Source organism: Balaenoptera borealis, assembly GCF_965194805.1.
Source record: "Balaenoptera borealis genome assembly, chromosome: 6".
In the NCBI taxonomy this organism is placed as follows: domain Eukaryota; kingdom Metazoa; phylum Chordata; class Mammalia; order Artiodactyla; family Balaenopteridae; genus Balaenoptera; species Balaenoptera borealis.
The window spans coordinates 128,884,852-128,912,576 of NC_138863.1; the positions used below are offsets into that span (position 1 = coordinate 128,884,852).

The 27,725-nt window shown below is 40.7% G+C and overlaps 1 pseudogene across 1 annotated transcript; it reads right to left on the reverse strand.

The window, feature by feature from the left end:
* Positions 1-4,515: 4,515 nt before the first annotated feature.
* Positions 4,516-23,072, reverse strand: LOC309630349 (protein Smaug homolog 2-like; annotated as a pseudogene). The gene is made up of 2 exons (XR_014249531.1): positions 17,257-23,072; positions 4,516-17,046 (listed from the first exon to the last, which is right to left on the reverse strand). The product of XR_014249531.1 is annotated as a protein Smaug homolog 2-like (transcript).
* Between the last annotated feature and the right edge of the window lie 4,653 nt (positions 23,073-27,725).

Consider the following 27,725-nt stretch of genomic DNA (forward strand, 5'->3'; position numbering starts at 1 on the left):
TAGGCCTGGCTCTCCTTAGATCTATCAGTTCACAGTGGACATTTCTGAGGTTGATCTATAAAGTGGCCACACTTGACTCTGCCAACACATCTGCACTGTGGGCCTCTCCTGCCACAGAGTACTTGAACGGGAATTTCTCTTCTTCTAACTAATCCTCTCTCAGATGTTTCAGTAAACTAGAAGTTCATTCATGACTTTTGGAGATAATAGCTTACAAAAACAGAGTATGAGGGAATTGTCATTTATTGCTTTAGTTTTGTCAAATGGGAATAAATAAGTTTGATTGCCACTTATGTATATTCTCAAATTGACCATATACAACCTTCTTTTTCTGCCCATTTAAAAAAATTGGGACAAAGAGTGTTTTTACAACTGTGTGAAAAAAACAAAAACAGAACCAACAAATGAACAGAGAAAAACACTCTGTGACAGGAAACATTGTGGCCCCAGAATCCATTAGTGTTCATCTCTGATAAATAATTGCTCTCTAATGACTGCATTCTTTTGAACCAATCTGATTTAGTTAAAATATTATCAGAATGCCTAAAACATTTTTGGTTGATCTAGACTTCCAAAATATAGAAGGTGTGGTAAAATTCAGAAGCACGGATTTTAAAAAATCCTTTATATTTTCTTTTAGATGGAGTTTTTTCCTTTGAAAATATAAGTGAGATTATATTATTCCTTCAACAGAAACCTGAAGTAGCTCCACATTCACAGGTCCTAGTGGTCTGCACTTGCATCCACTTCTGACCCATGTCTTGTCTTCTGAGCCCTCCTGAGTGTCAAGACCTTGAACTGGCTGCTTACTGCCCAGAATGCTCTCCCCTCAGTCAAGCTGGCTCAAATCATCCTTCCAGTGATGCTGACCAGACTATATCATTTACCATTTCAAACTGTTCTGCCCATTTGAGCAACCCAGGCCCTCCTTAGTGCTTCCCATAGGCTAACATAGTATGTTGGTTGCTTGTGTCTGCCTCTGATGGAGAAGATAAGCCCTTCCAGGGCATGAATCTTTGTTTTGATGTGTCTGATAGCTGCCTGGCACATAGCAGATGTTCACTAAACATTTATTGAATGATTTTAATTAATTAATAATGAGAGTCATCCACAGAATTGAATGGCATATTTCACAGAACTAGAACAAATAATTCTAAAATTTGTATGGAGCCACAAAAGATCCATACAATGGAGAAATGTTAGTCTCTTCAATAAATGGTTTTGAGAAAACTCGACAGCCACATGCAAAAAAATGAAACTAGACAAATGGGACTATAAAAGTAAACTAAAAACTAAATGGAATATCTTCTTCAAAAGAAGGAAATTATCCTCAAAGTGAAAAGACAAACTAATGAATGGGAGAAGATATTTGCAAATCATATATTAAATAAGGGGTTAATATATAAAGTATATAAAGAACTCATAGAACTCAACAACAAAAAACAAACAATCTTATTTAATAATGGACAGAGGAGATGAATAGACAGTTTCTAAACACATGCAGATGGCCAACAGGCATATGGTTAGATGTTTAACATCACTAATTATTAGGGAAATGCAAACCAAAACCACAATGAGATATCACCTCCCAACTGTCAGAATGGCTATCATGACAAAAACCACAAATAACAAATACTGGAGAGGATGTGGAGAAAACAGAATCTTTGTACACTGTTGGTGGGAATGTAAATTGGTGCAGCCACTATGAAAAACAGTATGTAGATTTTTTTTAAAAATTAAAAATAGAACTACCATATGGCTCAGTTATTCTACTTCTGGGTATATATGCAAAAACCACAAAAACACTAATTCAAGAAGATATATGCACCCCTATGCTCATTATTTACAATAGCTAATATATGGAAACTATCTAAGTGTTCATAAATGGATGAGTGAATTAAGAAGATGTGGTTTATATATACAATAAAATACTACTTAGCTATAAAAGAGAATGAAATCCTGCCATTTGTGACAACATTGATGGACCTTGTGGGTATTGTGCTAAGTGAAATAAATCAGTTGGAGAAAGACAAATGCCATGTGATTTCACTCATATGAGCAATCTAAAAAGACAAAACAGGGACTTCCTTAGTGGTGCAGTGGTTAAGAATCTGCCTGCTAATGCAGGGGACACAGGTTCAATCCCTGGTCTGGGAAGATCTCACATACCACAGAGCAATTAAGACCATGCACCACAACTACTGAGCCCCCCACGCCACAACTGCTAAAGCCCACATGCTGAGAGCCTGTGCTCTGCAACAAGAGTAAGCCACCCTACTGAGAAGCCCGCACACCACAGTAAAGAATAACCCCCACTCACCGCAACTAGGGAAAGCCTGCACGCAGCAATGAAGATCCAACGTAGCCAAAAACAAAAATAATAAAATAAAACAAAAAATAAAAAAATAAAAAATAAAAAAGACAAAACAAATGAACAAAGTAAAACCAAAACAAATTCATAGAGAGCAGATTAGTGGTCAACAAAGGGGAAGGGAGTTGGAGAGAGGGTGAAATAGGTGAAGGGGGTCAACTCTATGGTGATGGATGGTAACTAGACTTGTGCTGGTGATCATTTTGGAGTGTATTCAGATGTTGAATCATAATGCTGTACACCTGAAACTCATATAATAAAAAATAAGAGCTCTTGGGCCCACTGGTCTGCATCACAGGTGTCAGGAATTTCCCAAATCCGAGTGGGTTGCTGCTTTTGCTAGGAGAGCACCCATGATGCTGATGGTGTTTCCATTCATGATGAGGGGCTCTATTGCCTTTATTGATGAACTGAACAAATTCAGATTTAAGATGGCACATTAGATCAAGTTTTAGGCACGGTTTTCAAGAGAAAAAAAGTGACTGATGGAAACCAAATTGGTGGAAGGGTAAGAGGACATGGAGTTCATCTCTCTCCACAAATGCATCAAGAATACAACTACAGATGGAACAATTCTCACAGAATTCCAGCTGAACACTAGCAGAAGACCTTGGACACCAGAAAGGACAAGACAGATCCCTGCATAACAGGGTAGGATGAAAGAAAGAAGGGAAAAAGAAGAGGAGAGGAAGTGAGATGAGATCTGTGCCCTTGGTGGGGAGCTGAAGCAGAAGAGAGGTTCCCACATCTGGAGGAGCCCCCTCACTGATGGGGAAATCAGTTGGGACAGAAGGGGACCATCTGAGGCTGTTGGAGGAAGGTGAAATGGCCAATCTGTGGCAGACAGGACAGATTGAGAATGACACAGATGGTCCGCTCCACAGCCCTGCACACCTCAGACTGGAATGTGTGTTCACTGATGCACACTGGGGCTGAGAGCTGGAATGTGGGGACTGGAGAGCAAACCTGGGGGAAGGACTGCAGTTGGCTGCAAGGAGACAGCCTGAGGGGGCAGGAGGGAGGAAATCTGAAAACGGGAATACTTGTGGAAGAAGCCCAGACTGCCATAGAAGCAAGGTGCAACTGCTGAGTGACATGCAGGGAGTGGAACAACGATTGAAGCCTCTCTCTCCCCACGTGCTGGCCCCTGCCCAGCCAGGTGCTAGGAAAAGCCCCCACCAGGGCTGACCTTCTTATGCCAGCTGCCAGGCTCTAGGAAAGGCTCCCCCTAGGGCTGGATCTCACATGCCCTTGGCTGCCAGTTTTCCCACACACTTGTTGCCACGAGGGCCTCTGTGACCCAAGCAGTCTCATGTCCTGTCCTCACCAGGGCAGACCCAAGTCCTTCAGGGCAGCCTTGGGAGCAGACTCCAGTGGGTGATCCAGACAGAGGTGGGGCTAAAACCACAGCTGAGCCCCAGGTGTAGGGTGACTAAGGAAGAGGAACAAAAATCTTACTGCACAGCTTCACAAACCACAGATTAAATCCTTGCAATCAGCTTGGTAAACCCTGCATCTGTGGAAGATCTGAATGGACAAAAATATGTTCCCCAAACTGAAACTGGTCTAGCTCTAGCAGCTGTGGACTTTGGGGACTAGTACACATGGGAGTTGGGCCAGGCCAGAGTCTGAGGTGTCACCACAGTGCCCACAGAGGGACCAGAGACCAACCTAGAGGTTTTGGAGGGGCTCCTGGGGAGGCAGAGGTTGGCTGTGACTCACAGTGGGGGCAAAGACACTGACAGCTGACACTCCAGAAAATATAATTATTACAATTTTTTATGTTTTGTTCTGTGTTGTTTTTATATTATTTGTTTTTATTTTAATTTTTATTTAGTTTTTAAAATTTCTTACAGATTTTTAATTTTTTTATATTTCTATTTCTACATTACTTTTTTGTTTTTGTGTTTTTTCCTTGTTTTTTTCTTTCCTGTATTTTTTTCTTTTTATCTTTTTTCCTTTGTTCTGTATGTTATTATCTTTTTTAAAAACCATTTTTGTGTGTTTGTTTTATTTTCTTTGCTTTTTCCTTCAGTTTGCATTCTACTTTGGTTTTTTATTTTTGTTAGGTTTGTTTTTAATTGTTTGATTTCGTTTTGGAGTTCTTTTGTTTGTCCGGTTGTTCTCTTGTTTTTTGTTTTCTCTGTTTTTGTTTCTTATTTTGTATGTGAGTGTGTTTGGGTTTTTTTCTCTTTGTTTTGTTTTTGTTTGGTTTTGCTTTTACCATTTGTCTGGGGTTTTGTTTGTCCATTGGTTTGTTTGTTTGTTCTTAATTGTTGCTGTTGTTTGCTTGTTTTTGTCTTTGATATTTACTTGGCTTTTGTATGTCTGTTTGTTTTCATCACACTCTTATTTTTCTTTTTTCTTTTCTTTTTTTTTCTCCTTGTTTGCTGAGCCATGTGGCTTGCGAGGTCTTTGATCTCAGGCTCTGGGTCAGGTCTGAGCCTCTGGGGTGGGAGCACTGAGTCCAGGTTGGTGGAATGCCAGAGAATTCTTGGCCGCAGGGAATATTAATAAGCAAAAGCTCTCCCAGAGGTCTCCATCTAAGCTCCAAGACCTGGCTCCACCCAACTGCCTGCAGACTCCAGTGCTGAAGGCTCCATGCCAAACAACAAGCAAGACAGGAGCACAAACCCACCCATCAGCAGACAGGCTGCCTAAAATCGTACTAAAAGCCCACAGACACACCAAAACATACCACCTGACATGGCCTGCCCATCAGAAGGAAGAGATCCAGCTCCACCCACCAGAACATAGGTATGAGTCCCTCCCACCAGGAACCCTGCATAAGCCACTGGACCAAACTTACCCACAGGGGGCAAACACCAGAAGCAAGAGGAACTATGACCCTGAAGCTTGCAGAAAGGAGACCTCAAACACAGTAAGTTAGACAAAATAAGACAGAGAAATATGCAGCAGATGAAGGAGCAAGGTAAAATCCAACCAGACCAAAAAAATGCAGAGGAAATAGGGAGCCTACCTGAAAAAGAATTCAGAGTAATAATAGTAAAGATGACCCAATCTGGGAAACAGAATGGAGTAAATACAAGAAACATTTAACAAGTTCCTAGAAGAACTAAAGAACAAACAAACAGTGGTGAACAACACAATAACTGAAATTAAAAATACTCTAGAAGGAATCAATAGCAGAACAACTGAGGCAGAAGAGTGGATAAGTGACCTGGAAGATAGAATAGTAGAAATAACTGACACAGAGCAGAATAAAGAAAGAAGAATGAAAAGAATTGAGGACAGACTCAGGGACTCCTGGGACAACTATAATGCACCAACATTCGAATTATAGTGGTCCTAGAAGAAGAAGAGAGAGAGAAAGGGTCTGAGAAAATATTTGAAGAGATTATACTAAGAAATATCCCTAACATGGGAAAGGAAATAGTCAATCAAGTCTAGGAAGCACAGAGATTCCCATAAAGGATAAACCGTAGGAGAAACACAGCAAGACACATACATATTAATCAAACTAAAACAAAATTAAATTCAAAGAAAAAATATTAAAAGCAGCAAGGGAAAAGCAATGAATAACATACAAAGGAATCCCCATAAGGTTATCTGCTGATTTTCAGCAGAAAATCTGCAGGCCAGAAGGGAGTGGCAGGATATATTTAAAGTGATGAAAGGGAAAAACCTACAACCAAGATTACTCTATGCAGCAAGGCTCTCATTCAGATTTGATGGAGAAATCAAAAGCTTTACAGACAAGCAAAAGCTAAGATAATTCAGCATCACCAGATCAGTTTTGCAACAAATGCTGAAAGAACTTCTCTAGGCAGGAAACACAAGAGAAGAAAAAGACCTACAAAAACAAACCCAAAACAATTAAGAAAATGGTAATAGGAAAATACATATCAATAATTACCTTAAATGTAAATGGATTAAATGCTCCAACCAAAAGACACAGACTGGCTGAAGGATACCAAAACAAGACCTGTATATATGTTGTCTACAAGAGACCCACTTCAGACCTAGAGACAAGTACAGACTGAAAGTGAAGGGATGGAAAAAGATTCCATGTGAATGGAAATCAAAAGAATGCTGGAGGAGAAATACTCACATCAGACAAAATAGACTTTAAAATGAAGACTATTATAAGAGACAAAGAAGGACACTACATAATGATCAAGGGATTACTCCAAGAAGAAGATATAACAATTGTAAAATTTATGCACCCAACATAGGAGTACTTCAATATAAAAGGAAAATGTTAATAGCCATAAAAGGGGAAATTGACAGTAACACAATAATAGTGGGGGATTTTAACACTCCACTTACACCAATGGGTAGATCATCCAGAAAAAAAAATTAATAAGGAAACACAAGCCTTAAATGACACATTAGACCAGATAGACTTAATTGATATTTACAGGACATTCCATCTGAAAGCAGTAGAATACAATTTCTTCTCAAGTGCACACAGAACATTCTCCAGGATAGATCACATCTAGGTCACAAATAAAGCCTCGGTAAATTTAAGAAAATTGAAATTGTATGAAGCATCTTTTCAGAGCACAATGCTATGAGATTAGAAATCAATTACAGGAAAAAACCTGTAAAAACAGAAACACATGAAGGTTAAATAACATGCTACTAAGTGACCAAGAGATCACTGAAGAAATCAAAGAGGAAATCAAATAATACCTAGAAACAAATGACAATGAAGACCCAAAACCTATGGGATGCAGCAAAACTGTTCTAAGAAGGAAGTTTATAGCCATACAATTCTACCTCAAGAAACAAGAAAAATCTCAAATAAAAAACCTAAGCTTACACCTAAAGGAACTAGAGAAAGAAGAACAAACAAAACCCAAAGTTAGTAGAAGGAAAGAAATCATAAATATTAGAGCAGAAATAAATGAAATAGTAATGAAAAAAACAAAAGCAAAGTCAATAAAACAAAAACGTGGTTCTTTGAGAAGATAAACAAAATTGATAAAACTTTAGTCAGACACATTAAGAAAAAAAGGGAGAGGACTCAAATCAATAAAATTAGAAGTGAAAAAGGAGAAGTTACAACTGACACCTCAGAAATACAAAGGACCATAAGAGACTACTACAAGCAACTATATGCCAATAGAATCTACAACATGGAAGAAATGGACAAATTCTTAGAAATGTACAAACTTCCAAGACTGAACCAGGAAGAAATAGAAAATATAAACAGACCAATCACAAGCACTGAAATTGAAACTGTGATTAAAAATCTTCAAACCAACAAAAGTCCCAGACCAGAAGACTTCACAGGCGAATTCTATCAAACATTTAGAGAAGAATTAACTCCTACCCTTCTCAAAGTTTTCCAAAAAATTGCAGAGGGAAGAACACTCCCAAACTCATTCTATGAGGCCACCACAACCTTGATACCAACACTAGACAAAGATACTACAAAAAAAGAAAATTACAGGCCAATATCACTGATGAACATAGATGCAAAAATCCTCAACAAATTACTAGCAACCCGAATCCAACTACATATTAAAAGGATCATACACCATGATCAAGTGGGATTTATCCCAGGGATGCAAGGATTCTTCAACATATGAAAATCAATCAATATGATACACCATATTAACAAATTGAAGAATAAAAACCACCTGAATAGATGCAGAATCTTTCAACAAAATTCAACACGGATTTATGATTTTTAAAAAACTCTCCAGAAAGTGGGCATAGAGGGGATCTACCTCCACATAATAAAGGCCATATACGACAAACCCACAGCAAACATTATTCTCAATGGTGAGAAACTGAAAGCATTTCCTCTAAAATCAGGAAGACAAGGGTGTCCACTCTCACCACTATTATTCAACATAGTTTTGGAAGTCCTAGCCACAGAAATTGGAGAAGAAAAAGAAATAAAAGGAATCTAAATTGGCAAAGAAGGAAAACTGTCACTGTTTACAGATAACATGATACTATACATAGAGAATCCTAAAGATGCTACCGGAAAACTACTAGAGCTAATCAATGGATTTGGTAAAGTAGCAGGATACAAAGGAATCTCTTGCATTCCTATACACTAATAATGAAAAATCTGAAAGAGAAATTAAGGAAACATTCCCATTTACCAATGCAACAAAAAGAATAAAATACCTAGGAATAAATCTACCTAAGGAGGCAAAAGACCTGTATGCAGAAAACTATAAGACACTGATGAAAGAAATCAAAGACAACACAAACAGATTGAGAGATATACCATGTTCTTGGATTGGAAGAATCAACAATGTGAAAATGACTATACTACCCAGAGCAATCTACAGATTCCATGCAATCCCTCTCAAACTACCAACTGTATTTTTCACAGAAATAGAACAAAAAATTTTACAATTTGTACGGAAACACAAAAGACCTCGAATAGCAAAAGCAATCTTGAGGAAAAAAGAACAGCTGGAGGAATCAGTTTCCCTGACTTCAGACTATACTACTAAGCTACAGTAACCAAGACAGTATGGTACTGGCACAAAAACAGAAATATAGATAAATGGAACAGGATAGAAAGCCCAGAGATAAACCCGCACACATATGGTCACCTAATTATGACAAAGGGGGTCAGAATATACAATGGAGCAAAGACAGCCTCTTCAATAAGTGGTGCTGGAAAAACTGGACAGCTACATGTAAATGAATGAAATTAGAACACTTCCTAACACCATACACAAAAATAAACACAAAATGGATTAAAGACCTAAATGTAAGGCTAGGCACTATAAAACTCTTAGAGGAAAACAAGCAGAACACTCTCTGATATAAATTGCAGCAAGATCGTTTTTGGCTCACCTCCTACAGTAATGAGAATAAAAACAAAAATAAACAAAGGGGACTTAATTAAACTTCAAAGCTTTTGCTCAGCAAAGGAAACCATAAACAAGATAAAAAGACAACCCTCAGAATGGGAGACAATACTTGCAAAAAATTGCGACCAAAAAGGGATTTGTCTCCAAAATTTACAAAGAGCTCATGTGGCTCAATATCAAACAAATCAATCAAAAAAATGGTCAGAAAACCTAAATAGACATTTCTCCAAAGAAGACATACAGATGGCCAACAAACCCATGAAAATATGCTCAATCACTAATAGAGAAATGCACATCAAAACTACAATGAAATATCACCTTACACCAGTCAGAATGGCCATCATCACAAAATCTATAAACAATAAATGCTAGAGAGGGTGTAGAGAAAAGGGAACCCTCTTGCACTGTTGGTGGGAATGTAAATTGAACCAGTCTTAAAAAACTAAGAACTACCATGTGACCCAGCAATCCCACTACACAGAGAGAAAACCATAATTCAAAAAGACACATGCACCCCAATGTTCGTTTTAGCACTATTTATAATAGCCAGGACATGGAAACAACCTAAATGTCCATCAACAGAGGAATGGATAAAGAAGATATGGTACATATATACAATGGAATATTACTCAGCCAAAAAAAGGAATGAAATTGGGTCATTTGTAGAGATGTAGATGGATATAGAGATGGTCATACAGAGTGAAGTAAGTCAGAAAAAGAAACACAAATATCATTATTAGCACATATATGTGGAATTTGAAAAAAGATTGGTATAGACAATCTTATTTATAAAGCAGAAATAGAGACACGGATGTAGAGAACAAGCCTATGGATACCAAGCAGAAGGGGGGGTCAGATAAATTAGGAGATTGGAATTGACATATAAACACTATTGATAATACGTATAAATAGAGAACTAATGAGAGCTTACTGTGTAGCACAAGGAAGTCTAATCAGAGCTCTGTGGTGACCTAAATGGGAGGGAAATCCAAAAAAGAGGGGATATATGTTTACATATAGCTGATTCACTTTGCTGTACAGTAGAAACTAATACAACATTGTAAAGCAACTATATACCAATAAAAATTTAAAAATAAAATAAAATAGATGTAAATGTTTCTTTTTTAAAATTGACTTCCACAAAAGCTTAATAAAATTGCCCCCATTTTCAAAAAGTATTCTGATAATTCAAGTTCTAGTTATGAATGGTTACCCTGTGTTTTCCCTTTCTTTATGTTTCTTGGTACATATTATTTTATGCATGATAATATGATTAAACTTCTATGATTAGATTTATTTCAAATAAAATCAACCTAGATATAAAATAAATAAATAAACATTTAGAAAATATATATATGTATGTATAACTGAATCAGTGTGCTGTACACCTGAAACTAACACAACATTGTAAAGCAGCTATACTTCAATAAAAGAGTTAAATAGTAAAAAATTAAGTATTATAAATTATATGATTAAAATATTAAAATTGCATGGTATATTATAAACATTAAAATTATTATTTTAAAGTTGTGTATCATACATGATAAATTTGCATTTCCAGAATAATTTACTTTTGTTTATGGCAATTGCCTGATTCAATTGTTTCTGATGAACTGTCCCCTGCAAAATAATGTAAAAGTTGGGCAAAATATTTTTTACTGAGAACCAATTAGGCAGCAAGAATTCAGGGGCCCAAATTTAAAGAGAAGAGGGAGGAATATAGAAGTAAACCCAGGATTTCCTGGCACTTTTTTTCCCATTTCATTTATGGATTCTAATGAAACACACGAAATACCTGGTACAGAGCAGAGGGAGCTGCTGAGAGAGCCAAGAAGCCAAACAAAGTTTTCAGGGTCTCTTGGAGCTAGGAAGATAAAATTGACCTGTAGCTCAGAGTCTGCCAAGGACAGGCCAGGTCTAGTCTGCTGAAAGCATTCTTATGCTAGAAGAACCTGTTACCTAACAGCACCTGAAAGCCCCTGGTCATCTTCCAGTTAGCAAATCCCATCAGGACATTTACAAAGAAGTCTGATTGGGATAAAAAAAAAATAATGGCCCATGTGTCCCCATAAGAAAACAGGTAGCAAGCTTCCACCAGCTGTAAAATCATTCCCAAAGGGAATTTCCTTATCTGACAAAGATACAAAAATTCACAGCCAGTACTATATTTTAACCATGAAATATTGCAAGCTTTCTCTCTGAATCTGGAGTGAAATAGGGATGCCTGTTCCTGACCAGTGCAACAATGCAAGAAATGGAATAAAAATAAGGATTGGAAAGAAAGAAATGTAAAGTGCTGGGGGTTTTTTTGTTTGTTAATGGCATAGGTATTATATAGAAAATACAATCGTTAATTCAGATACTTCATTGGAATTATGAGTTGACTTTATTGCAAGGTTGCTGGGTAGAAGGACAATATTCATAAATCAGTTACTTCTTTTTATATCAGCAATATTTAATTAGAAAAGGAAAATTTGATCATGATTTTGATTCTTCCCAAATTTATTTGTAGATTCAATACAATTCCAAATAAAATCACAGCATGTATTTTTGAGGGAAACTGATGAACAATGTATAAAATTTATATGAAAATGGAGAAAGCAAATAGTCAAGACAATCTTGAGAAAGAACAAAGTCGGAAGACATACTTCATCACATCTACACTCATTTTAAATCTACAGTGATTACAACAGAGAGTGTTAGTTCAAAGATAGCAAAGTATATCAATGGCACAGAATAGACCACAAACAGAGAAAAGACAGTTTTTCAATAAAAAGTGCTTTGTCAACTGAATACTCAGGCAGAAAAACATGTCTCTTACTCCTACTCATACCATCATAGAAGATCTATCTTAAACGAGCTAAATATGAAAAATACAACAAAATTTCTAGAAAATATTATGGGAAAATATGCTTTGGGGGTTGGCAAACATTACTTGTTTAAGGCACAAAAGGCACTAGCTATAGGGGAAAGATTCATAAATTGGACTGCCTTAAATTAGGAACATGTGCTACGTTCAAATATGTCATTTAAAAAAGTAACAAAGCAGTCACAGAGAGGACCAGATGGTCTCTCCATGTATCCAACAGAGGACTCAGATCCAGAATGCATAAGCAACTTCTACAAAAACGCAGACAACATAATAGGAGAAAGAACAAACGGAGGATGTGCTCAACATCGTCAGAAAAATGCAAATTAAAAGCACAGAGAAGCACCAACACACACTCACCAGAATGTCTAATAAAAAAAACCCTAAAAATACCATGTACTGATAAGGACGGGGAGCAAGTGGAATCTAATATTCTGCTGGTGGCAGTGTAAAGGAACATAATCACTTTGGAAAATTATCTACTAATGTTGAACATTAGGACTAAGAAAGTTCATCCTTAGGTGTATATCAGTCAGAAATATGTATTTATGTACACCAAAAACAAAACCAGGAACTATGCACAAGAATTTTCCTAGCATAGTTATTAATAATAATTATTATTAGGAAATTACTTTTCAGTCCAAATGTCCATCAGCAGTAGAATGGGTACACGGACTGTGGCACAGTCACACAATGATACTCGCAGGAACAAAATGAGCAAATTCTGCTACTTGCAACATCATGGTTGGGTCACATAGTATAATGTTGGGGAAAATAAGACAGGCAGACTCACAAAAATCACATGATGTGTTTCCACTTAAGAAAAGTTCAAAAGCAAATAAAACTCCCCATGGTGTTAGAAGTCAGTGGCTTCCAGAGGGCATGGAAGAGATTGGGCTTCTGGGTAGTGAGATTTTTGTGAAAATTCATCAGGCTATGTATTTATGATTTATGACATATTTGCATATGTGTCTATATAAATATTTATTTTAAAATAAGAAGTTGCCAAGCTTAAACACTGTAACTATAATATTTAGGATCTGGAAGAAAAGTTAAGAAGCATCTTATTCAAAGGTGCTGTTCTATGGGTTGGACACTGAAATGCAGTGACTAAATGGAATGTCTGTGGTTGAATCCATGACAGAACTGGAGTAGAACGAGGTCCCTGGGGTTTTCCGGTACATGGAGCACCTTTCAGCTTTCCCTGTCAACTTAAACCACTTGTGCTCTCTTCAGTTTTAAATGCCTTTTCCATAAATGATGAGAGGTAAGAAGTCCCAGCAATTGATATAGAAAGGTAATTCCTTAAAGAAACTTGCTAGCCTGTGCTGTCATTTATGTAAAAGACTAAAAGAAAATTCTCTCATGATTCATTCAACTCCGACACTCTGAAGTGTGATCCCCTAATACACATTCATCCTACCTATGTGGGAGATGAGCAGTGCAAACATATTATCTCGAGGTTTACATTGTTCCTCAGAGAAGCAGTGATGATACGACTGCACAGTGATCATTATACTTACTAATAATAACATTAATGATTTCTAAGTATGTGAATCTCACATCTTTCAGTTGGAGACTTCCTCATGCATAAAACCTGAATTTTCTTGTATCAATCCAGCAGTGATGAAGAGCTCAACTAAGGGAGCCATCTCTCCCAGACAGTTGGTGAGTGCCCAGAAATCACTGCCTGCAGAGGTTATGATTCAGGACAGTGAAGGTATAAGAGAGATTTGCATTTCAGGTAGTTTTTCTTAGCATGTTAATATTTAAGGTATATGTTTAATTATATTCTCATTATCTTTTGGGGCTGAGTAATGAGATGATGAATTGCTATTTTGAGAACCATTTTGTTCATAGATAGCATTTCTATTTATGTCTGCTTTTATTAATATGATTCACACCACCCAGTTTGTTGCGCTACACATTTCTTTCAGTTCTTTCAGCACAAAATGTCATTAAGAGTGGAATTTACTGAACTCTGTGCCCAGCGCTGTGCTTGGGCATGACCCATGCCCATTTCCAGCAGGGCCAGCTGAGAGTGTTCCTGGGCCTCAGGGGACAGGAAAAAGGATAAGAAGCTTCAGGTGTCTTCCCCATATTCCAGCCCCCATGCCTAATCTCCCAATGCAGACTACCCAAGAGTCTTCCTGACCTTCACCACTGTGTAGGAAGATGAAGAGCTTCCAAATGGCCCTGAGCCCACCAATCCAGGTGGTCTTGTCTTCTCATAAGTCCACATGACAGCCAAGCTGCCACCTTGCTGCCTTTTCCCTAGGAGAGAGGAAGGAGAAGTAGAAGGTAATTTAATCTATTCATCAATTGAGTCAACAAAAACATTCAGTGCTAGCTATGGACTGGATATTTCACCATGTGCAGGAGATGCAAAGTTAAGTCATAATAGTACTTGCTTTCTAGATCCACAGCTCATGGAGAGGACATATGGAGAAACAAGTGCTTACCAAATATTTAATCATGATGAGTGGAATCAATAGATTATTTCAGATCCTGCCTGATCAAGCTGGAGTCCTCCTCCTGAGTGCAGCGGAGCTCAGCACAGAACAGAGGCTGGTGCCAGAGCATGGTCAGCCATCTTCTTCCCAGGCGGGCATGCACCCCTCATTCTCTGCCCCCTACATGAGCCATCAACACCAGCCTGAAGTCAGTCAGCAGTTCACAGACAATCTCTTGCCCTCATCCTGAGGGTCTCCAGTCTCCTGAAATCGGTTCTGTTTCTCCTCATCCATTCCCACTAGCAATCTCCAAGCAGAGATTGTAGGAGGCCTTGGAGCTCACCAAGTCACATAACCCTAGCAATGGAGGAAATGGGCCTCTTAAGGCTAAAGGGCATTGCCAGAACAGTGGTTACCAACAGAGTCAGAGTAAGAGGTGAAGATTTCCAGGTTTGTTATTTACAACACAGCTGTTCTCTTTTACTTATTTGTGTCTGACTGTCACCAAGACAAAAAATTCTCGATTTTAGATTATGGAAAATATAACTGCTGCCTCATCAGCTGGACCCTTCAAAATGAGGGCATTTTGTACATAGCATATAAGATTTCTATTGTCAAACAAAAAACACACCCACGTTTAGGTGAGGAGAGACTTTATTCAAAAGGATTATTGTAATTAGTGTTTCTGAACCCAAGTTCATGTGTTCAATGCACAGTGAGACCAAATAAACCAAAACGTCAGCAATTAGAACAGAAAAATATTTACTGATCAAGAGGGCGCCAACTGAGAAGATGGGAGACTTAAGTTTGTCTCAGATTCATCTTACTGGCTGGCCAGGGCTTAAGGTTTTTAAAGGCAAAAAGGGAAAAAAGGGAAAGTGGGTCTCATAGTGCATGATCAGCTCATTCACAATTCTCCAATTAGTGCATGGTGAGGTAACAGGTTGATGTTTCAGGAGTCAACATCATCAGCCTTCTGATCCCAACAGGTCTGGGGTCTACCTACATGCTTGTGGTCAGCAGTTTCCATCTGGTAGGAGTCTTGTTTCTTTCCTTTTTTTTTTCCCCCAACATTTTGTATCTTTAATAACATACACAATGGTTACCAGCCATATTCATAACAAAAGTTATTCATAAAACGTATCTATAAATAACATTTTTTCCTTTTCGGTGTGAAAAGCTTGAGAATGTCCCAGTGTGTGTGGGGGGGTGTTGAGGGGGACAGGGGTTTGAAATAGAGAACTTGGCTTCCCCAAAGCCTAAACCCCCAAATCCCCTCCCTCCACCTCGGCCTCAGCACAACCCCTCAGTAGGAACAGGGATCAGAGGGTCTGTATGACTCTGGGGCTGGGACGAATCTCTTGCTTATGATATAGTGTTACACTTAAGTGAGGTCATGACAGAATAAGGAGTGGGGGTAGAGTAATGGTGAAAGAAAAGGGGATAAGGGTGGGGAAAGAAACCAAAAACCATCCCCTTTCCTTTATTCCTTACCCTCAAGTCTTTCAGCAACCAGACCTGGGAGTGGAGAAGGGTTTGTGTCAGTGGAGGAAGAAGACATTAAGGTAACAGACTTCCTGACCTCACTGGCTGCCCTGGCTCCCAGCCTTCAACCTCCGCATCTGGGGAGCCAGGGCTGGGGGGAAGTCTGGGAAGGGCTAGGGAGATCTGGAGGAGGGGGCTCTGCCCTCTCCCCTCATAAAATTCAGGCTCCCCCTACCACTTTCTTGGCCCAGAAAGAGACCTGGGGATTCTAAAAATGAGAGGGAATTATCAGAGAGGAAAAACAGTTAAGAACTATGTAAATATGTATCATAAATAGGCCTAAGAAATTAATTGCAGAGAACCTCTGATAAACGGCAAAAGGAGGTGAGTGAGAGGAGAGTGGCTCCTGTCCTCGGGGAATGATGGGAATGGGGAAGGAGAAGAAGGCAGCAAGGAGGTGAGGGGGGTGGGGAGGGAGAGAGAGACAGAGAGACAGAGAGAGAGAGAGCGCGCTCGGGCAGACAGACACGCTCCTCTCCTCACCCGCCTTTATCTCCTCAACTCCTCTCAAATAACGTTCAGGAGAGCAGATTATCTACCTCACTCATCTCTCCCCAAATGTCAGATTGTTCTGAGCAGGCCCCACAGATAGTGGGTCAGTGAGTCTCTGGGGGAGACTGTTTCCTTGGGAGGGGCAGGTGGCCGGCAGTCTGGAGGAGGCAGGGGTGGGATGGGGCCAGGTGGGGGATGAAGGAGGGAAGGAGGGGGCAGGCAGGCTGGCCAATCTCTGCCCCCTTTATCCTGGCTGCCCCCTACCTCCCTGGGCCTCAGCAGAGATCCCTCGACAGGCCTGGGCATGAGCAAGGCGTGTGCCAATGTTAAACAAAAGTTAAAAGGGTGAAATAGTACAAAAATATTAGAATGTATAGCTAAGCCAGCCCACCCTCTCACTGTCGCAGAGAAGCCCGTTGGGTGTTGGCCCCCGTCTGCTGCCCAGGGAGACTATGAGTGCGCTGGGCTGTGGGTCCCGTCAGATGGTGGAGGTTTTGTCTGTCCCATCTGTGGTAAGAAAGGGAGGAAGGGAGGAAGCTCAGGAGCTGGTGGGAGGCCCAAGAAAAGGTGCTCAGGTAGCCTGTCATCCCACTCAGGCCCTCCCTGGAGTCTGGCCTCCCCTGTGGACCCCTCAGGATGACTCTGGCTTGCTCAGTTCAGAGGTGGAGACGCTGCTGTGTAGGTGGGGGGTGGCTCAGGGAAAGAGGAAATGCTCACCACCCAAGGTGTGTTCTGTCATGTTCAGACACAGAGACTCCAGAGTGGGATTGATCTCCAGGTCAGGCCCAGGGACTGGGCAGTGTGGAGGGAACATGAGAATGGCCCGGGGGGACAAGTGGACCAGGAGCGAGTGGGTGCGCCGCACAGAGCTGCAGCTCTGGCTGGGCATGCTGTTGTTGCCACCAGGGTTGGCGAACCACAGGTTCTGTCGACCCTGTCCCCCAAGGCTGGAGCTGGTGAGGGCATGTCAAGGGGAGATGCCCCCAATACCCGAGGGGCTCAGAAGGCCCATTCTGCCAGGCAGAAAGGCCCGGGGAGGCATTGGGAACTGCCGCTGGGTCCGCCGGGCCACCCCCATCCATACAGAGCCAGCTATGGGGAGTGAGTTGGAGCCGAATGCCCAGCCTTTCTGCTGCCGGTGGTTCTGCATCTCTAGTGTGGTTTTGTGTAGGAAGGTGTGGAGGAGCTTCAGCATTTGCTGTTTCCAGGACAGCAGCCATTTCTTCTGTGTCTCCGTGAAAGCCTCATGAGTAAGGCAGTTTTCGATGAACTGGAGGTAACTGGTGATTCTTTCCTCATCTGGTCAGGACACTAGCAGCTGTGTGCACACTTTGCCCATCACCCGTGTAAACTGACTGGGGATGTCTCAGTCAGCGCCGGGAGCCGGGGCTGGCTCACTGTCACCAGTGGGAGCTAGAGCTGGTGGAGGGGGTAGCCCTCTGCAGCTGGAGGGTCCTTGGCCTCACTACCCTTATCTGTGCCAGGGTGAGCCAGGGGAGGCTCTGCACCTGGCAGCGGTGGCTCCCCCTCGGCCCCTGTCCTTTTCAGTAGAGGTGGTGGTGGTGGCAGCAGCCACAGTGGCCTGGAGGACACTGTAGGCCTTCATGGGGGTGATGATGATCTGCTGTATCTCCTGCAGAGCATTTGGCAGATTCCCTTCCAGCACATCCTTCTCCAGGGATTTGAGGACACTCTGCCTCTCTCGTAGCTTCTGGATGCTCAGGGCTATCTTTTGGCAGACACCTTTGGTCACATTCTGAGACTCCAAGTGCTGCTCAGTCAGTGTCATCATCTCCTCATAGCTCATCTGTGAGAAGAGGGCCGTGTACTTGTGGAAGCAGAGGCTCTTAAGCCACGAGGACACATCTTTCATGCCACTGCCGTCCTCCTGGAAAGTGTTCTGGCTGGAGCCCTGCTCCTCCATCTGCTCACTCCCAGAGGAGGCCACGCTGCTCTGGGGTGAGAGGGGTGCGTGGTCGGGCATGGTGAAAGCAGCCCAGGCCCTAAGCTCCTCTGGACTTGGCCACTCACCAGGGGCCTGGGGCTTCGTGGGGATGAGCAACATGGAGTGCTTCAGTGGGCTGGGGTGGATTTGGCAGGGGAGACCTGCATTTGTGTTGCTCCCAATACTGTTGATGGCTGGCAGCACTGAGCTGGGTGGATGGAAGGGCATTTGTCCATTTTCCTTGGGTGGCTTGTCCTGCCAGGCTGGTCCTGCCTCCCCAGGGCCCAGCTCTGCAGGGCTGCCCCACTCATTTGAGCCCTGGCTTGAGTGGTAGGTGGGCTCAGGCCGGGTGCGGAAGCCACTAGCTAGCTGGTCTTCCAAGTGGCTCAGCCAGAGGGCCAGCGTACTGTGGTCCTCCAGCGTGGTGGCCGGGTGGATGAGGGCATAGGAGAGCACCTGGTGGCTCTTCTTGATGAAGGCATTGCTCTCAGTCGAGTAGGCCAGCCATTTCTGCAGCATCCTCATGTACTCCTATTTGGCCTCTGTGTTACCCAGCTGAAGCAGGGGTAGGTGGGACAGCAGGAGGGACACCACCCTCTCTTTGGACTCCTGCTGCCACTGGCTGACAATGGCAGCACTGTTGGCCTCTGACTCCAGCAGGTGAATGTCATTGTAGTCTGCCAGTGAGTGCTCCAGGCAGAGCTGCAGGAAGCGGGCCTGGGTGTGGGTGACCAGTTTCAGAAGTGACAGCAGGGCCACTGTCTGTTCACACTCATTCCATTCCTTGAACCAGCCAGCGAGGATGCCCACATGGTCTCGGAACATCATGGTGCCAGGCCTGGGGCCAAGGTGGGGAGGACAGTGGTGACGAGGGCAGTGCTGTCACATGGTCTCAGCTCCAGGTTCCTGTTACCTCTCCCCTGAGGGCCAGGGCTTGAGGACATTCCCTGGCATGGTGGCAATGGGTGGTGAAGGGAGGAGGACACCTGCTCACGTTGGGAGAGGTCTTGGTCTAGCCACTCCTCTCCAGGCTCCTCAACAGATCCTCAGTGGGACAGTTGAACAGAGTGAACTGGCCTGGCTGTCAATTCCTCACAGGCTAACTCCAATCGATTGGTAGTGGCTGTCTGGAACACTGCAGTGAGAAGCGTCCACCTCAGCCTCCGCTGCTGCTGCTGCCCTGGCCTCCTCAGGCAGCCGCCACTGCCGTCACCCCCTTTCTGGCCCACGAACTCCCTTCCCTCCTCCCACACGGACCACCACTGCCACCACTGCCCGGGAGTCTTGTTTCTTAAGAGCAACTTAGGAATGTGCATCAGACAGTGTTATATATGCCCTTCATGGAGGAACTAAAGATTTTGTGACTCTGCTATACTACAGCTGATCTATTATTTAAATTGTTCCTAGTTATCCTGGCCCAACTGCTATCCTTTGTTATTTCATGTTCACATTCTTCTAATCGTTAACTCTAGAGCCAACCTTTTGAGACTCAGGGAAGGCCTGAGAGACTAAAGCAAAAACTTTTTACTTCAAAAGATGGGGACACAGCACCTGGAATATGGCTTCAATCCTCCCTTTTCTTTGATACTTCTTAATCCTGAGGGTGACAACTGCTTTAGCTACTTCCTGCTGAACAAGGGTGAAGTTAAAAATGGTGAGGATTAGAGGAAAATCACAGACTTTGTTTTCAAAGAATTTTCTTTTCCCAAACGGCACTCTTGAATCCTGCAAAATAAGCAGTCTTTCTCTTTCTTTTCCCTGGCTTGCCATTGTTTCTTTTTGTAATCACAACTCAATAGGAAAAATAAAAAGATTAATATAGAAAGGGGATGGGGCTTCCCTGGTGATGCAGTGGTTGAGAATCCACCTGCCAATGCAGGGGACACAGGTTCGAGCCCTGGTCTGGGAAGATCCCACATGCTGCGGAGCAACTGGGCCCGTGAGCCACAAATACTGAGCCTGCGCGTCTGGAGCCTGTGCTCCGCAATAAGAGAGGCCACGATAGTGAGAGGCCTGCACACCGCTATGAAGAGTGGCCCCCACTCGCCGCAACTAGAGAAAGCCCTCACACAGAAATGAAGACCCAACACAGCCAAAAATAAATAAATAAATAAATAAATTTATTAAAAAAAAAAAAGAAAGGGGAATGTACAAGCCTTTTACATAATCAAAAGGTCCTGGTCATGGAAGTGGCAAGAAATCCAACCTATGACACCTGAACAAGTATTTGTGTCATCTTTAGTTAACTGTATTATCTTTTTTCCTCCCTTATATAAAACTATTTGAACTCACAGCTCTTTTGCACTTTGTTGAAGTACCTGTTGAACTAGCTCAGAGTCTTCCTCTAGCTTATCTTTTGGCTAGCTGTCTTCTACCTCTATAACTGAACTTGGGGGCTTGAATTCTAATTCCTGGCATATGTAATCATCAGTATCTGTGTTGTCTCAGATTTTATATTTTTTCTACTAACTCTAGTTTTCCAACTGTGCTATAATTGTACCAGATTCCCATGTTATTCATTTGGAAAGTGTTGTTGTTTTCATGTAAATGAGGCAAAATTACCTACTCATTGCTGGTGACTTCCAGCAAATTTTCCCTTTCTCATATACCATATGTTGTTCTGTACTGGCATCTTTACTTTGGGCCAGGTTAGAGTGGTCTCTGAGTCCCACTGAGTATTAAGGGCACAACCTAATATTGCTTTTTGGGGTGCAACTTAGCATTAACACTGGCATCCAGGTTTGGGGCTCAGTTTTCTTGTCTAATAGGGCACAACAGATCCCCATAGGTAATATGCATTGTTTTTGGAAGATATTCCCCATACCAACTAGCTGAACTACTTGGTATAGCTGCTTTTGACTAACTCAAGGAACTGAAGTAGTCAGCTGGCAATGATGAAGGTTACAGTTGCCACACATAACATCCCATAGCTTTCAGGGGCCATAAGTCTCCCAGATGAGCCTCTGGCTTTCTGCTTCCAGTATGATGGACCAGTGTTTGGATGTCACTTCTGATTCTATAGTTACCTTGAGGCCATAAGGTTGCAGTTGGCAGCTGCTAACAGATATTGTTTTGAGAACAATAGTTGGTGGTGTACTTGAGTCTGATACAGTTCAGAAAATTCAAGTTTTCAGTAATACAGGAATGTGTCTAAAATCACATCTACAACGGCCATCCTGCTCTATTTTGGATGCCTGAACCACAGTTACTCTATTTTGATTTTTAAATGCATTTTTCTTAATACTTAAAGCAGATGTACAATGCATGTTGAATAAGCCACAAACAGACTCTTTTGATTAATCTAAATTAAGTCATGTAGAGCCAGAATGACTTCTGCATACCTCAATATGTGAAAATTTCTCTTATCATTTCCCCTTTTTAATTGCAAATCTTTCAATAGAAAGCATTGATGATCAAACTATTTGTCTCTCAATGACAGGGTGGTTGCTGCCTGCCCTCGGTCCATCATGTCTCTTGGTGTTAGACTTCCTTTTTGTGTGTTCATGTATATATATTTCCCTAGTTATCCACACTGGGAGTAAACTAATCAGACATAGTGAACAAGCACAGAGGTATGTTAATGGGGAGACATTTTAGAGGCTATACATTTTATCAGTTATACCAAATTGTCACTCAAATATTGTACATTTGCTTTTAGCAGTAGACTTAAAGCAAGCAGTGCTATATGTCATGAGTAGTTATACTCTGAGGCAATTTCACTAGAGAATTCTCTTTTCCTCCTGAACACTGCGGCAAAAGTGTAGTTAGAAGTAAAAAAAAATAACTTTCAATTTTGATAGGGAAACAAACATTTGGTAAATGGTTCAATTGAATTAGTAGGATGGGTCTTACTGGCCTGGTCCAGATTCTTAGGTCAGCTGTCTACAGAAGTTGTTGTCTTCTTCTCATCTTGGTGAGAAGGTCAGCAGTCATTTGAGGTCAGCAGTCCTTTCTATAGATCAGCCTTGTACAGAACCCTACTTAAGAGGGAAATATGAATTCAAGGGTCATTTCCCTTCAGTTTCATTGTGCAAGAGGTATTGGTTTGGCTGTAACATCTTATGGAAAAACCCGAACGAACTTTTTGGCCAACCCAATACTTAAGAACACGTGATAAGGGTCCTTTCATCTAGGTTGCAGAAAGAGTCCTTTAAATGATGTCTTTTCCAGTATGCATAATCCCTGGTTGCAGGTCATGGGACATCTGATTTTCATCTAAAGATAGATTACTATGACCAGCTTCAGAAACAAGCTTAGAATAGCCTTTTAATAGTTCAATTAAACTTTACAGTAATGTAACATAGCAACAAGAAGCTATCTGGGAAGTGAGTCTTAGGCAATAAATACTGTCCTCAACTAACAAAATTAGTATTTAATGTCTACTGAAACATAATCTTTTTCTCTCTAAACTTATCCTCATTTCTACTAAATAAAGTCAAATTATGATTAATTTGTTTGCAAAATAAGTCTGGTTTCAATAAGTTGGCCTGATTACTTACATAAGTGTAATTTTACATAAGTGTAATTGATTATATTGGCTCTTAAAAATTGGCTGTTCTGGAAATTTTCATAAGGAATCTCAAACTGAATCTTTAAAAGGCCTCTCAAGGCCGGGAAAGCCATGCCAAGGGCTTGCCACAGATTCAACCTGCAATATCTATAGATTTGGATGAATTCCTCTCTTCTTGAGATCCCCAAAATACCTTGAGATTCCTGCCCTGTCAGGAGGTGACCTTCCTTATTCACCTGATAATGCTGCTGGGAACCTAGGAGTTTTCCATTTCTGGGAGGATTGGGTAGAGAGAAACAATAGATGTTTCAATTCTAGTTACAAAGGTATAATTTACCAAGGTTTTTTTTTTTTTTTTTTTTTTTTTGGCTGCTTTGGGTCTTTGCTGCTGTGTGCAGGCTCTCTCCAGTTGTGGCGAGCGGGGGCTCCTCCTCGTCGCGGTGCATGGGCCCCTCACCGTGGCTGCCTCTCCTGCTGCGGAGCACGGGCTCCAGGCGCACAGGCTTCGGCAGTTGTGGCATGTGGGCTCAGCAGCTGTGGCTCACGGGCTCTAGGGTGCAGGCTCAGTAGTTGTAGCGCACAGGCCCAGTTGCTCCGTGGCATATGGGATCTTCCCGGACCAGGGCTCGAACCCATGTCCCTTGCATTGGCAGGTGGATTCTTAACCACTGTGCCACTAGGGAAGTCCAATTTACCAAGTTTTAATAAATCATAATTAGCTTAAGGGGAAAGGTTCCTTACATCTGGAAAACACAGATGACAAGCTAGTAATATTTCATACAAAAACCATAAAAATTATAACAATATTTACCAGCTCATCCAATCCTATGTAACCAATCCTGATCTTAATACTTTGTTAACAGTTTTATGAAGCCATCAGCTTTTCCATTAGGATTCTTTAATTTCTTACCCAATTCAGAAGTATGATCTGAAGGTTATCAGAAACATGTACATGTCAAAAAGTCCTTTCTACAAATTGTTTTGAAGATGAAGCATTTCTCCAAAAACATCAGTATGAAACAATAACTGTCTATGAATGACAAAAGACTTAAAAAGACACCGTTAAAGATCTGATTACAATGCAATTGACAAAGAAATTGCATTGGTTATTACTGTGACATACAACACTTTAAGATAACAACTAGAATTATGACTGATAACATTATACTGGGACCTATCCAAATTTTAGAATCTTATATAATTTATATTAATGACATTTACCTGTACAGTACAATCTAGGAAGGTTTATCACCACTTATTTGATAATGCTTCCCATGCAATTAAACCTACTAAATAATCCTAATTAGCTTAATATTCCTCCCTGAGATGTCTCAGGGGCCTTTTGAAATGTCCCAAGCTTAGCTAGAGGTCAAAAGAAATTCATTTAGAATTTGATTTGAGGAAGTTTGTCAAAAATATCAAAAAGTTTTCAAGATACCTGGTCAAATAAGATCATAGGTCACTTTGAAACAATACTTATTCACTTAACCGAAGTGACAATAAAAGATTTCAAAGATTATAATAAATTACCTAAAAGGCAAAGAAACACACAATCTGTTATTAAAAGCAGCATTCCAAGAAAACTGTGTTCTCCTGACAGAGAGAGAAACCAAATCCAGTCATGCAACAGCTTACTTTTAATAACAAAATTCACTTACTTAATTAAATTCAATCTATACTTAGACAATCCTGACCATGCATAAAACTCTTTTCCCTGGGTTCCTTTTCCACAAACTTTTTCTAACTTTCTGTATCCATATTACTTTCTCCCTTATTTTCTTCCTGTCCAAATTATTTTCTTTCCCCTTAACAAAATGCATATCAATTTCTCACACCTTCTTTCACTGAAAACACACATCCTACTTCCCTTGCATGTTGAAATGTTTCCTTATTATTTTAATAGTTTTAATTACATATTTTAATTAGAATTCTCAACTCTTAAATACCTTAATTTCTGGTGAAAACTAAGAAGCAAGCAATTGTGAACACACCAGAATTTCTTGATTGGCAAACTTATGAACATATTCTATGACCTCTAAAAACATACATTTTCTTATAACATAATTTCTTTCCTCAGTGTGGCACAAGGTGTGTGTACAATAAACTCAAACATTTGGTTTTTCCTCATAAAAAGACAATATCAAGTAAACTTAGACTTGTCTAGCAATCAGTGTTTCAATATTTTATCTTTTTTAAAAAAATGATGTAGACATTCAACAAATTCCCATAATTTAACTTAAATTTAACCAAACTCCAAAGTTTCAAGTTACCAAAAATCTGGAAAAACTAAAGCATAATTATTCCTAGAGAGTTCACCTAAAAGCTTTTATCCTATTTATCTTTATTTCATTACTTATGATAATATTATCATACGAGATTAATTTATTCTGTTGAAAAATTATACAGAAATAATATGAGCTTATTAAATTTCAGTAAACCTAGGTACAATAAAAGTATTATACTTAATATGGATGATTTTAAAGACATGTCTGTATTAATTAAACCAACAGATTTAAACTTGTTTTCATTCATTGTAATTTAGTTCTAGATCACATGATCCTTTAAATATTTTCAATTAATCTGTTTTATATTTAGAAAAATTTGATTTGTAAACACTTGCTTTCCTTTAAGCCAATTAAATAGAGCTCACTTACTAATTAGTTTTTACATAAGGACAGACTGAACCAGAGATCTCATAGCTTCATTTTAAAACTTAGCCATGAATCTGGCACTTCAATATATAATTTTAAAAATTAGTTTATAAATTTTACCCTATTTTCCCTCTCTATTGTAAAACAGCTCTGATTGCCTGATACTGGCATAGATTATGGATCCATTAATGGGCCACTCTTTCCCTGAATCTGGGTAGTATTGCAACCAGGCTGTATTACAAAGGAAAATCATCTTTTTACATTTCATTTGTTTGCAATTGAAAGTATTCCAATTCTGGAAAATGTACCTCAAAGGGCTGCACTGAGGAAACGAATTCGAGTTTCCCATAGCTGGCACACTTACACACAAGACAAATTCACACGTACCCACAAAAAACAAAATACAACTCCTGCAGGACAGAAACAAAAGAATGAAGTCTAACGATTCCCTTAAATCTCCCAAATGATGGTCTCTTTCTTCAACAATGAACAAAATGCAAATGAAAAGATAGGGAATCATGACCCATGTGTTGTGGTAACTCACCTGGCAAATGCAAAACTGAAAATAACAGCTGGATTAAATTAAGTTTATTCACTTGAGTTTAAAAGTTTTTCTTTTTGTTTTAGGTTCTACTAATTAAGCCAAGGCTGTAGTCTCAGGCAATGTGGGCTGTGTTTGCATCTCAAGGACATATTAAGAGTTGTAACTTCAAGCTTTATCCTAAGAATGCTTTTGTTCTCTCAGGGTTAGAATTTTGAAAAAAAAAATTATCAAGCCAAGTTTCTCTAACTGCATATGCCAAAAGAACCAGTTCTGGAATGTCAAGAGAGTTTCTTCTTGGTATCTTTCTCCAGAGTCTAAAGAATATTGGGGCCATGTGGTGTTATTTTTTAAAAAATCATCTTTTGTCTTTTCATGGGAGCATAGCTTAAGATTTCCTAATTTTGTAAAATACACCCTAGGGGACTACAAGATGGAATAGAGCCCTGACTTCCCATTTTGTCAAAATGCAAGTACTTACACACACACACACACACACACACACACACACACACACACACACACACACACCTTAAACACACAGTTAAGATCAAACAATTCCAATCCCCCTCACAAATGGAGGCCTCCAGACAAACCAAACTGGCCTGATTCCCAGAAGAGGAGCAAACCTGGATCAACTCAATTCTCAAAGAAGAATGAACCCAGACGGAGGTGGAGGGGGGTATTTCTAGCTTCTGTACCCCAGAGCAATCTACCTGAAAACAAAACCAAAGGCTTGCTGAGGTGGCTGGTGCCTGTTGGGAATAGTCCCTCTAAGTTCCCCATGGCAAAGTGGAGCCCTGGAAGCTACTAGGGACTCAAGAAAGAGCTGTCCCCTGGTCAGGGTCAATTCGCCATGGGCACGGACTCCTGGCTGGCTCACCAGAAATTGTTGTCAAAACCAAGTTCATGTGCCTGATTCACTGTGAAGCCAAACAAACTGAAACACTGGAGTATGGAGCAGAGAAAGGTTTATTGATGGAGATGGCAGAAACCAAGAGGATGGAAGACTTAGGTTTGTCTCAGATCCATCTTGCTGGCTGGCTGGGGCTGATCTATTGTTCAAATTGTTACCAGTTCTCCTGGCCCAACTGCTATTCTTTGTTACTATGTGTTCACATTCTTCCAATCATTAACTCTTGATCCAGCCTTTTGAGACTCAGGGGCCTGGGAGACTAAAGCAAAAGCTTTTTACTTTGGAAGATGGGGACATTGGGGCTTGAATATGGTTCCATTAGGGGGAAGTGACTTTGCAGTAGAAAAAAGGGCTAGTGCCATAGTAGGAGCACTTTGACTGTCAGATCTCAAGACTCTCAAAGGTCAGTCAGAAGAGGATTTTCTGTCACAGGGAGGGGTGAACAAGACTAGAAAGAATACGGTCAGGGAGAGGAGTGAGTGGGTGGCATAATCCCATAGTTGAGCAGGAAATGTTCCTAGGTGGGTGTTAAGGAGGGCTGTTTTGTGTTGCAGTGCTCATGGTGGGCCCATATTGAGAGGTCTTGGAGGAAGGCATTTTGTCTGGATTGGTGAGTGAATACA